The sequence below is a fragment of the Alosa pseudoharengus genome, unplaced genomic scaffold, assembly GCF_046254945.1.
Source record: "Alosa pseudoharengus isolate Yale_2024_CS ecotype anadromous, Long Island Sound unplaced genomic scaffold, YU_APseudo_1.1 YU_APseudo_1.1_scf_18, whole genome shotgun sequence".
In the NCBI taxonomy this organism is placed as follows: Eukaryota; Metazoa; Chordata; class Actinopteri; order Clupeiformes; family Clupeidae; genus Alosa; species Alosa pseudoharengus.
The window spans coordinates 15,461,769-15,472,945 of record NW_027468650.1 but is presented as its reverse complement, the minus strand read 5'-3'; positions in this window follow the sequence as shown (position 1 = coordinate 15,472,945).

Genomic DNA, 11,177 nt, shown 5'->3' with positions numbered 1-11,177 from the left:
CAAACAGCCATGTTATTGGTCAACTGGACTGCCTATACATTTAACTGTGTTGCCTATAAATGTAACAAAGTGCCAAATTTATTTTCTACAACAAAATTACCGTATTTTCCGGACTAAAAGTCACACTTTTTTTCCATAGTTTGGCCGGTCCTGTGACTCAGGTGCAACATATATATATATATATGTTTTTTTCCTCTTCATGAAACATTTTTTGACTGGTGTGACTTATAGTCCGGAAAATACGGTACTTTGTCATTTAAATTATACAAAACATTATAAACATTATTTTTTTGTTGTGTGGCCCGCGGCCAATTTTCAAAACCCAATGTGGCCCTTGAGTAAAAAAGTTTGGACACCCCTGTCTTAGTGTTTAGCTAATCCTTAGCTGGTTGCGTGCGTGCTTGCACTCTTATTCTCATTGGCAGACATTATTTGCACCCGGGTGTAAATAACGATGATGATATTTACACCCGGGGTTAATAGGCAATGTGACTATTTACACCCGGGTGTCTATAATCAACCATATTATATACACCCGGGTGTCTGTCTATAATCAATAATACTATTTACACCTGTGTACCCTGTCAATGTGTGTATTTACAAGCTGTACAGTAATTTAGTTTTTGAACAGTTTAACAGCTGTTTTGCCATGTGTGGGTTACTTACAAAGTATGGAAGTGACTTAACACAAATATTAGGCTAAAAAGTGGTCATTTGGTACTGTAGTTTGGCCAAAGGCAAGCACAAAGGGTTGTTTTCTTGGCTACAGCTGTGCAGAGACACACATTTCTCCCCAATATCAATATCAAAGCTTGTTATTGATATTATATTTTCATGAGTTACAACATTCTGAACTCATAAGCTGCTTAGCTTCCCCCCATAAAACAAAATATCCCATTAGAGCAGCTACTTATTTTACCATACTTTTAATGCAAATTTTAATCTGCAATGGAAATGTCTCCTTTATGATACACGCCATTTTATTTACGGCGTAATGATTTACTTATTTGAATACATTTTCTACATGACTATGTAGAAACGTTCTACTCACAACGGTGCCTTTGCTGGCATGTCATAATGAGAACAATTTAAATTTCTCAACCAAACTTTTAAAATTCCTTTTTTAAATGCAACTATGAAATCTGAAACATGTACTTTAAGGCACAAAAATATATTACAAAGTCAGGGGCAGTTGTTGCCATGTCCTGGCGCGCCTGCAGGTGTATGGCCATACGCATTGTGCATACTGTAGGCTACCATAAGGCTACTCAACCAGAATTTCCCTTGTGTGTGTAGGCTATTCACACCTATGATTCACACCAAGTTGGCCTTCCCAGCTCTGCACAGTAGCCTACCCCATTAACTGCATGACAGCAAGCTATTTACAATTCTCTGTAAAATCAAAATCAACTTAATGCAGAACTATATGCATGTACAGATTTTGTTTGAGCAGGACAGAGAATAACAACTCACACACGCAGCAATTACAGAAGTTGTTGCTTTCTTTTATGTTGCTGGTTCTGTAGATGGCTGTGCCATAGCATTCATTCCTGCAGGCGCCCCTGGACATGTCTAGAATGTCTTGCAATATGCGCGCCGTTTTGAAATTTATAATGTGAGATCGACAGCTTGAACATCCCATTAGCAAGCTGCAAACAGCCAGGGGGTCGTTTCTAGAAAGCGTCGTTTGCTAACTTGCGTCGCAACCTTGGTAGTACGCTCCATCGTTCTTGGATTTGGTGTTTCTAGAAAGGGTAGTTCGAACTCTCAATCGCAAACAAGGACGCAAAGTTTGGTCGTTTGAACTACTGCCCCTAGGCAGTCGCACTTGTGTCGTTCCTTGGTAGTTCCTGTTGGTGTCCGGAGCGCCTAACCAAAAATCACAACCGCCTAACCAAAATTTGCGAAGTGGATGTTTATCTCGTGACTCAATGATTGATCTATCCTGTAGCTTAATTTTGATTAAGACACTGCTCCCCTACTTGGCTCATTCTTGCTATTTATGTTAATTAAAGTATTGCCTTGATTTTAGTATTATAATTTTCACAGTCCCTAACAACAGCAGTGTTAAATGGTGTAGTGGCTAAAGCAGATGACTTATTATCCCAACGTTGTAGGTTCGATTTTCTTATGATGTGAGATTGTCCTCTTGCTTCTCGCTACCTGCAGGTGAACTAGTGTGATACGTAGATTCAATTGTTTTTGACTGATGTATTGTACCTATGGTCTCTCGATGTAGAGTAACTATATACATAAATATGTATGGTCAAAACCTATTGTTGTATCTCGTAGGCCTACTCTTACTCAGAGATGAAAAGAAGACATAGAATGCGAACTCCGGCCGAGCGCGCAGTGCACCAACGCGCTGCCGTTAAGCCACGAGACAGTTGTTAACCTATGGGATACCCAGATATTTGTCCAGGCTATATATTTTTTCCAACACAGATATTTAACACAAATAATGACTCATATTGGTCTGCTTAAGTTAACTGTTTTATATGCTTGCAATAGGTTTAGGTTTTGGCTGATGGCAATGACAATACCAGCATTAATCACTCGGTTTAGATTAGAAACATGTCGACATAGGCCGTGACAGAACATTTCTAGGGGGTGGGGTATTACACGTTGCCACTGTTTCCACCAATGATATGTATCGCTGCATCATCAACAACGTTGTTGGAACTATGGTGTTCGAACGTCGGAGGTAGTGAATTGCGACACAGGTACGATGCTTTCTGGAAACAGGTGTAACAGTGTCGTTGTTTGGTCGCAAGTTGCGTCGTACCATGGTGGTTGAGCAACGTTGTTGCTAACTTTTCTAGAAACGACCCCCAGAAGTGACACATGTAGGACTTTTCCACTGATCTAAAGATTTTTCAAGCAGATGTGACTGCCAGAGACGGTTAGGGACCATTTGTTATTTATAAACGGGGTCACCGGAGGGATTTTGAGTGCTTCAATCAAAAGTTGCATGACCCTCCCCTGCCTGCAAGAAAATTTTCAACGACCCTCCAGCAGTCTTTTCAAAAAAGACATAACCCTCCCCGGCCAATCGTCGAAACCTAGCGCTATGGAGCGCTATGAAAACACATCGACTTAAACAATCCTTCTAAACTCATCCTCTGCTTTCTGATCTTACACATCACACTTCACCAAGATGGTGGCCATTTCTGTAGCTTTACTCACTAACATTGTTGTGGAAACACAATAAGCATGGGAACTAAATGCACACTTCCTGCAACTGCATTAGCCTACTTGAAATAATTTACTCCTCTATATACGGAAGCGTATTGCATTCATGCAATAAAAAAAAAAATGCACCCTGTTTGTCTGAATTAATGACTTAGCACATCCTGTTTTTCTGAATTGTTGAGTTAACTATCTCATCAATACAGAAAAACAGCCCTGTTTCTCTGAATTAACGAGTTATTCTGATTTTCTGAATTAACAAGAAAATTATCTCGTTATCTCGTAGACCATAAACTGGCTATTTATATGACCAATGTATTTGTATTCTGTATTCTGCTTTATGAAGCAAAATTACGCACTGCTACTTGGAACGTAACACATTTTTGTTGGCAGGAGAGAGAATGACAGCGATTAACAAATTGCACTTGTTGCTGGTTACCAATAAATAGGGCCTACTATATATTTTTTTGCAAACAACAAAAACAGAAAGGATGGAGACAGCAAAGCTAGAGATGGGCAGGAACAAGGTCAATTGGTAGAAATGCTTGTCAAAACGTTAGGAGCTGGATGTGTGGATGAATGAAGCACAAGTATGCTTTATAAGCATGCACACTGTTTAAAGTTAGGCTAGGCTACACGGTAAACTACAAGTAAACCAAAGTTAGCTTTTTTAGGGCTGGATAAAGTTGACCAAATGGATATAGGCTGTTAGGCGTGAATAAAGTAGGCTACTTTGTTGCTCCAACCCTTCCAACGTTAATGGGGACGGATGTTGACATTTTCCGTATTTTGCGTGAGAAACCCGGGAAATCTCCCTTATTTTCATTGTTCAATATTGACAGAGCTATGGAACGAAAGAGAACGTTATATGGCGACAGAAATCAACAATGAAACAAGCCACTTTAATTTTTTGCTGTTTTCATTAATACAAAAGATGGGTGACCCCCCCTCCTAGACAAAAAAAGTTAGGTGACCCTCCCCTCAACAAAGAATAAAAAGACATGACCCTCCCCTATTTTCCTCCGGTGACCCCGTTTATAAATAACGAACGGTCCCTAAGCACAAACTCTTTGCCTTGAGGTAACGTCACCAAAGCAAAGAGAGAGTCGTTCGTACATACTTTCACAACATTTTGTATTGGCATGCAAATATTCAGTCCAAAATGAAAAAAAAAAATATCACTCTCACTAAGAGCCATATCCTGATTAACTCTCCGCTACACTAGCCTACGCCTCAACCTGAACAAAATAAAACTGCTGAAAAGTTGAATGACTAGAAGCTTTGGTTGCTAGGTTACGGTAAACAAATTGAAAGATTGTAATTCTTGATTTCGCTTGCAAACTGACGGTGTTATGCGTTCTCTGAAGTTTATGGAAATTAAACACCACTTTTCCATCAGAAAGCTTGTTGTAAAAATCATAACTTGTTAGGATAACTTTAGGACATAGGTAGGCTATCCCCTACCTTTTCTCAAAATGGTCCGCCATGTTGGATAGCACACATTTTCCTGTTTAAAAACAAACACCCAGGTGCAATTAATCACTCATTCTCTCTCCTGTGCAAACATTATGTCCCACATGCCTAGCTGTGTGTAGTTCTACTGCATAAAGTTTTGCAAATAAATTAGTTTGTTTTACAGAAATGGCCTACTGTCACACTGCATGGTAGGCTATAAACAAAAGCACACATTTTGTAAATAACGGGTCGGATTGTGGGTCGGGTATAATTTTCTTAAATTAGTCTTAATTAATATTCGCAGTCCGAGTTGCAAAGAAAAAACTGAAGTAATTATTTGGTAAAAAGGAGGAAAGACTTAGGGCTTAAGACTTGCCACTCTCCTTGACACCAAAGGGTTGAAAGCAAAGGATACTGTTAAAAATCTCGTGTATTAATTGACAGTGATCTAAATTTCAACAGCCACATGAAAGCAATAGCTAAATCAGCTTTTTACCACCTCAAAAATATTGCCAAGCTTAGTGGGCTGATGTCAAAACATGATTTAGAAAAGCTCATTCATGCATTTATCTCCAGGGTTGATTACTGCAATGGGCTTTTCACTGGCCTTCCTAAAAAACTATCAAACAGCCTAAGTTGATACAAAATGCAGCAGCTAGTGTTCTCACAAAAAAAAAAAAAAAAAACTGACCTTATTTGAAATTGTTCCAATTCTTAAGTCCCTGCACAGGCTTTCAGTCACAGAATTTACTTTAAAGCACTACTGCTTGTTTATAAATCAGTAAATGGAGCAGGACCTAAATACCTATCAGACATGCTTCAGCAGTACACACTTTCTCGACCTCTCAGGTCTCAAGAGAAAAACCTACTAAACATGGTGAAGCAGCTTTTTGCTGCTATATGGTTCAGCTCTGGAACCAACTTTCTGATGACATCAAAGCACGATGGTGTTAAGCCCCCAACGTCGTCTTCCAGGTAGCACTGCATTAGGATAGGTGCCTTGAAGCCGACGGTCGCAGCGTTGCATTGAAGTCAACAGTGGGGGCTTAAAACACCATCAAGCGACATTAAAAAGGCCCAAATTGTAGCCAGTTTTAAATCTAGACTTACACATTCTGAATCAGCCTTTAAATTATTCTACCGTGTGTCTTTTATTTTGTCTTTTTCTTTTTTTAAAACGATTTTACCTTGTGCGCTTTATGCTTCCTTTTTTATTATGATCTTTACCTTTTAAACTATTCTTTGACTATTGGCCTTCTATGCTTTTATTTGCTATTACTATTTGCTTTTATGTAAAGCGCATTGAATGACTTCTGTGTATGAAATGTGGTATATAAATAAGCTTGACTTGACATGACTTGACACATCTTAAAATTGTAGGGCATAGATCAGATCACCGACATTCCACACAATTACAGTACTTTCCATTTAACCAAATCTCACCATATCCTGCATCAAAGTTCTTCATGTCATGTTGTTATATGTTGTAAATGTTTTTGTGTAAATGTAGTAAACAAACATATTACTCTGCTCAATAATATGTAGTTATATCTGTGAATGAAATAAAGGGTGATCATAGTAATCTAAGCTCCATTTTTAAGAATATTAACAATGTATGTTGTTTAATTGTGCGTTTCAGGTAATATCAATTTTGATTAAGTAAAGATAAGGTAACACTTTATTTGAAGGGGTCTACATAAGGATGACATGTAACCGTCATAAGAATGACATGACACATGTCATGTACATTAATGACACATTATTGATGTTTATGACTGTTGTCATAATGTGTCATTCGGTTTTTGGAATGTCAAGTTGACATTGTTTGGGTGTCATCATTATGACAACTTGACATTAGCCAAGATGACATTATTTGACGGGTCTTTGTCATGACAACTTGACATTAGCCAAGAAAATGTAACCCGTTTACAATATTGTCATGACGACTTGACATTAGCCAAGAAAGAAATGCAAGGTGTTTGGCATGATATTGTCATGACAACTTGACATATAACTGTGTTTGGCCTGACTTATCTTCTAGGTTTGTGAAGTGATGGGCCTGAACAATTGGCTGTCATGACACCATTATAAATTGGTCATGAATACTTTTCTTGACCTCAACTACAGTGGTACAGTTTTGACTTGTCATTAAGCTGTCACAAAGAACTATTACACACCAAAATAGTTTCCTGACAGTGTCCTGAATACTTACCTTTGACCTAAAGTACAGTGAACCATCTGAGATGTTTCAATCTGAGACACAGCTCGGATAAATTAACCCCAAAATAATAAACCAAAGTCCATCTACCCGGGTAGTATGTTTTTTTTTTTTAAGTGGTGAGATCTCGCGCTTATCTGTAGGCTATGATGAAATGAAGAAATGGTGAGTAGAAGCAGTTCGTGTCGCAGGCAAGATTATCATTCGCGCCTCCTGCTCTTCTGCCTTCCGTGTCCAATGGCAAATTTGTCCAATGGAACACTCTCTCAAATTATGCATCCAAACAAAAAAACAACCTGCATAGCAGGGCAACAATTCAATTCAATTACTCTCTCGATACATTTGACCAGATCTGAAAACATAACTCATATTCATGAACTGTAGTAGCTTATTCTTATTTTTAATCTATACATTCACTACATACATTAAACGTCAGCACTAGCATATCACATAGTAACATGGCTTCAACATGGCATGAAATAGCACTTCAAATCATTAAACTCATGTTCAACTCTGATTGGTTTTTAGCGTATGCAGTATCATCAATACATTTCCACACAATGCATTAAACAACTGAGTTACAGCAAAATAAAACTTTTACGTGCTTAACTCATTAAACACATCTATCACGCCATGTCTGCTAGTAACATAAATGACGAACACGTGTAAAACACTCACCGGAGAAAACTCATACAAGTAAGTAAACTCCTTGTCGTAATTTCGACCCTTTGCTGTTATTCCTTCCTTAGAAGTAGGTTTGGTGGGAAAACCCCTTTTAACTAGCTCTTCAATGTTATTTTTAACTTTTCTTCTCAGTGTGGAAAATCTAAATATGGCTTCAGCTCACTATCGTTCTGCTGTCCTTCTGCTGTTTGCGATTTCTGTCTTCTTCTCTAAGAATCAGTGTAGCAGTTTCCCCTCTATGCAGCACCACCACTCAGTGTTCAGGCCAAACACAGTTATGTCAAGTTGTCATGACAATATCATGCCAAGGAAAGTATTCATGACACAATTATAATGGTGTCATGACAATAAATTATTCCGGCCCACCACTTCACAAACCTAGAAGATGAGTCAGGTAAAACACAGTTATATGTCAATTTTGCATTTCTTTCTTGGCTAATCTCAAGTTGTCATGACAACGGTTTACATTTTCTTGGCTAATGTCAAGTTGTCATGACAGAGACACCCTCAAATAATGTCATCTTGGCTAATGTGAAGTCGTCATGACAATATTGTAAACGGGTTACATTTTCTTGGCTAATGTCAAGTTGTCATAATGATGACACCCAAACAATGTCAACTTGACATTCCAAAAACCGAATGACACATTATGACAACAGTCATAAACATCAATAATATGTCATTAATGTGCATGACATGTGTCATGTCATTCTTATGACGGTTACATGTCACCCTTGTGTAGACCCCTTCAAATAAAGTGTTACCGATAAATCAAATATCAATAATTACAGTTTCACTGCTGTACTTCAACTTATGGTTCTTTTTTCTTTTTTGCACTTTACGTAGACCACGGAAGAGCACATGATAGAAATCAACACATAGCTCAAGACCTTGTAGATTGGCCTACTGGCCCTCAGATGAAACCTGCCCTTCAGATGGAATTAAAACTTAACCTGACACAGACAATCGTTTTTGTGAGGAGAGCAATGACATACACGTACAGTAGACAAATTTCACATCTTCAGAGGACGCAAGTATTCCGCAAAATTTTAATTTCTGTCACTCATGGAACACCATAAACAGACACTGTCCCAGTGAGGGTTGGAGCTTTCAAATACATCCTTACAATCAGAGGAATGCAATCATGCATCAGATCAGCAACTACCATAAATATACAGGGACAGTCAGTCAGTGTGTGTGTGTGTGTGTGTGTGTGTGTGTGTGTGTGTGTGTGTTTGTGTGTGTGTGTGTGTGCGTGCGCAATCATGTTAGTTTGTAGTTCCATTACCATAAGTCTCCAGGTGCACACAAACCTCAACATAGAGACTCCTGAGATTTCTGAGGCTTTGGGTCAAATGCTACATTTCTGTAAGTTTGTCAAGAAGTTACAAATATTTACCCTACCTGAGTTTATTTCAACGCGCATGTAAAAGAAAAGCATTTGTTCTGTGACGTCCTTCAGGGACAGCAGTGTGTTGTAGTCAGTCACAGACTGCTCTGCTGAAAGTTGCTGTGCTGCGTTCCTCCAGCAGTGAACTCCTGACACCCACAGAAAAACACACAAGGCGTTGGAATGGCATATTTCCCCTGAGAATTTCATCAAAAGATTCTGCGTTCCGTTTGCTGTGTTCTGTTTCTCAGAGGGACTGAGACTACTTCATATTGTCATAAATACACACACACACACACACACACACACACATACACACATACACACATACACACACACACACACACACATACAGTGTGTTTACAGAGAGGGGAAGAAGAAGAGATAGATAGAAATTGAGAATGAGAAGAAGGAATGAAAGAGAGATGTGGCTCGGCAGTTAATGTGTGCTGTCAGGTTCCTAGAGGCACTGGAGCATCATCTCAGTGAATCCCCAGTGCACCAGAAGGAGGGCAAACTTAAAAACAGAGAGATTGAGTGAATGGAGGGAGAGAGAATAAGTGCAAAACAGAGAGCATGAATGACATAGTAAAAAAGGTAGAGAAGGAGAGATAAAGTAAGGGAAACAGAGATGGAGAACGTGTGCAAGTAGAGACAGTTAGAGGGAGCAAGAATGAGAGAAAGATGGGGGGAGTGCGGGTTCAAGAAGAGAATGTATGAAGAGGGGGATAGGAGAAGAAGTGGATGAGAGAGAAGATAAGTGAAAGAGAGGACAGGAAGTTGGAGGAAGCCCTTACGGCTCACAGTGAGCAGGAAGAAAAAATAGGTGACCGGCAACTGTCATTAGATAGACATCACACACACACACACACACACACACACACACACACGAATACAAATTCACAAATAAACACACACACAAACACTCACACCAACATGAGAGGTTGCAGAAGGCTGAGGGACATCTGGATTCTGTGAATTATAACCAAACAGCATTCATCAAGAGTAAAGACTGCCTGTCATCTCCACAGTCAGTTAGAAAACATCAGTGTCAGCAGCAGGTTCATTCCAGCCCTGATTGTCAGAAACAGTCCACAAGCTCTGAGGCTGACAGACTAGACATTGCCATCCTAAAGGAAGCATCCGAATGAGGTAGCTCTGTTCATCAATGTTTGGCCGAGAGTTTTTACAACAATCCTGGCATTCAGTAACATAGTGAAAGGAAGGGGCTAATCCAGCTTAGCATGGTGGATCTTAGATCTTAGATATATTAACTTTTCAGGCTGGGTCTAGCATAAGGTGTTGCAAAGGTCTTTCACTAGTCACATGGAAAGTGTTCAATATATCAAGGACAACTGTAAGCTACAATTAAATGTTTGTGGTGAGACTCGGCTATTCTACAGGCAACAGCTTAAAAAATATCACACAAATTCACCCTCTTTGTCAATTACATTGGTAGCCTTACTTTACCTTGCAGGCAAAATCATCACCCTGTAGTTGCTTTGCATCTTCAAGCCCCATCATGCTCAAAAAATGCGGAAAACTATGTTTAAACAGGATATGACAGAATATCAACATACATTGAACAACATACAGGGTTGATTATCAACAATTTACGGGGTCGTATTCACACAGGATTAATATCTGAGGTATTTTTTCCTAGCCTGGGTGCCATTCCGGACTTAGTCCCACCCACATTTGAGGTCGGGAAGTTCGGTCTGGCATTGCTCCATTGTGGTAGAAGTAATGAGGTTGTATCACTGAAAACGATTATTTCTGAAAACTTTGGCCAAAGTTGAGATGTGGGAAAACTCATGGTTTCACTTTCATCAAGGGAAAACAGCGCTGTTGCATTGCGACATGTTCCCTCGTTCGTTTGAAATCTCTGATTGACCACCTGTTCGAGGTATTTGCGACAGCCTTTCCCAGCTGTTTAACATGTTTGTAGCATATTACTGTTCAACAGAATTATTTTTAAAAACGGGGGGGATATAGGAGAAGAAAGATGGTTCGTGTGTTTTCTTCCTACACCTCACTGTAAGCTATTTTGTTGCTCTGATTGGTTAGGTCTATCCAATTGAGTGCGGAGGCATTCCCCCCCTGAGTGCGGAGGCATTCCCCCCCTGTATCGGTTGAAACATGCCCCATAATTACGTCCCAATGGAGCAGTATCAGACTCATATTCTGACTAGAATTGAGTATGACTACGTCAGGCTAATTTTTTCAACTAGCACTGGAACG